We start from the raw sequence: 2500 nt of genomic DNA, 5'->3' as shown, positions 1-2500 counted from the left end.
CTTCTCTCCTCAGAGTTATATATATATATATATATATATATATATATATATATATATACGTGTGTGTGTGTGTGTGTGTACATATACTAAATTTATAATTATGTACATAATTATATTGAAGGGTGCGGATTTACCACACCTACACGCTAGAGATAGATACCAAATGGCTCTAAAAACCTCACTACTCCATTAACACTGGTTGTAATCGGGCAGATGAAAAAAATAAATAAGACCTTTAGATCAAATGCGTATCGAACGATTTCAAACTTAGCATTATGAAAAGACCTTGTTATCTTCAGCACAGTATGTCAAAGCATATACACACAAATATTTATACATATCCATACGAACATCATAGTCGCACGACCATGCGTTTGCCCGTATATACTAGTAAATATCCTGATCAAATTACCCGTATATACTAGTAAATATCCTGATCAAATTGCCCGTATATACTAGTAAATATCCTGATCAAATTGCCCGTATATACTAGTAAATATCCTGATCAAATTGCATTCGCTGCGAGGTTATTTTGATATTAAAAAAATGCACATGATTGAGATGAGAAGATAAATTAGATTTATACTAGTGTATACGGGCAGATGTATATACAGGCAGATGTATATACAGACAGATGTCTATACAGGCAGATGTGCGGACAGATAGACCGATAGATAACTTGTATGCGTACTTATTGGACACTGATTTTAAAAGTGCCGCGTTTTATTTCCTGTTACCGATCTTCGTACGATTACAATCATTGGAGCAAGGAAGAATTGTGTGATTTCAGCTCCCAGTAAATATACTAAATATTTCTACTTGCAGACTGGAGTAATCTCTTTTCTCCTTCTTGCTCACACTCAAGTGTTTACAAACATGTATGTATGCGTGTGTGTGTGTGTGAGAGAGAGAGAGAGAGAGAGAGAGAGAGAGAGAGAGAGAGAAAGAAAGGAAGAGAGAGAAAGAAAGGAAGAGAGAGAAAGCAAGAGAGAGAAAAAGAGAAAAAGTGAGAGAGAGTGAATGTGTGCATGTGTGTGCGTGCGTGCGTGTGTGTGTGTGTGTGTGTGTGATCAAATCAAGGATCATATGATTGTGAAACGGAAACTTGAAACACTTGACCACATGGTTATCTCTCTATTTCTCTTTCTTTCTCTCTCTCTATCTCTCTCTCTCTATATATATATATATATACACACACACACACACACACACACACACACACACATATATATATGTATATCATATATATATGTATATCATATATATATGTATGCGTTTGTATCTATATTATAAATATATGTTATTTATACGTTTGTATATATACATATATGTGTGTGCGTGTGTGCGTGCGCGTGTGTGTGTGTGTGCGTGTGTGTGTGTGTGTGTGTGTGTGTGTGTGTGTGTGTGCGTGTGTGTGTGTGTGTGTGTGTGTGTGTGTGTGTGTGTGCAATTTCGTTGGAACGTTTCTTGGTAAATACAATCTAATAACTTCTGGCAAGAGTAAAACCTCGTAAGCATTTCATGTCACCTTAATTTTGTTAAGTGCGAAGTTCTGTAGTAATAAAGCCAAACGGCCAATAATGGAAAATAATTTCGTTTAGATTAGATGTGAAACGGGGATCCGTTTTTTCTTTTTACTTTTTTTTTCTGAAATATATATAAATTGTTTCTACGCATGTGTATTTATATAGTGTTATATATGCTCAGTGTGTGAATCTTCTTATGCTTTTCATGAAGTATATGATATAAAAATGTGTATCTCTGAATACAGATGTGTTTATGAGTGTATTTATTTGAAGTGTATTTGGTATGCGTGAGTATGTAGTAAATTTACATGTCCCTTCAGTTAGCTACAGAAATAATGTCTATGTTACATTCAAAAAGCATTTTTTCCACTGCAGTGTCAGATAATGCTTTGTGATTATTTCGCTCTTATTCGCTGTGTAAATCGAGAGTTCCATTTCCAGAGAATAAATGCAATAAACTCATTTTACATGCTGACAATGGTAAACATGGTTACTATGAAATCTTTATAATGAGTTAATACCATTATAATTATTGAAGGCAATCGTTGTTATGTAGAGGTAAGTTTCTGGCGAGACAGTTCTCCGACACGGTTTCGATCTCCAGTTACTTATCTACAAATTCCTATGGAGAAAGTGTATGCACCAAAATTTCTGTTCTTCATTTCAAAAACACATAGGCATTTTTTTGTGCACAGTAGTTTATCTGACGAGAAATTTGATATTATTTCTCGAGGCGGGTGAAGTGATTTCGATTTGCAAGCGAATCAAAACTATTTCACTTCATTAGCATCTCTAATTCCTTTCTGAAAAGCTTGAATGACATCATTTCTCATTTTCCTGGCTAAAACTTCAGTCTGTAAACCCTCGTAATAATTATATATATTACATTTATGATTATGAGAAACGAATCAAAGACTTGGCTTCGGTCACCAGTTGGGAGTGTTTTAATAAACTTCGCAAAGTCTATATGAAGA

Source organism: Octopus bimaculoides, chromosome 5 (genome assembly GCF_046866305.1).
Source record: "Octopus bimaculoides isolate indiv1 chromosome 5, ASM4686630v1, whole genome shotgun sequence".
Lineage (NCBI taxonomy): Eukaryota > Metazoa > Mollusca > Cephalopoda > Octopoda > Octopodidae > Octopus > Octopus bimaculoides.
Note: the sequence above shows the minus strand (reverse complement) of the source record.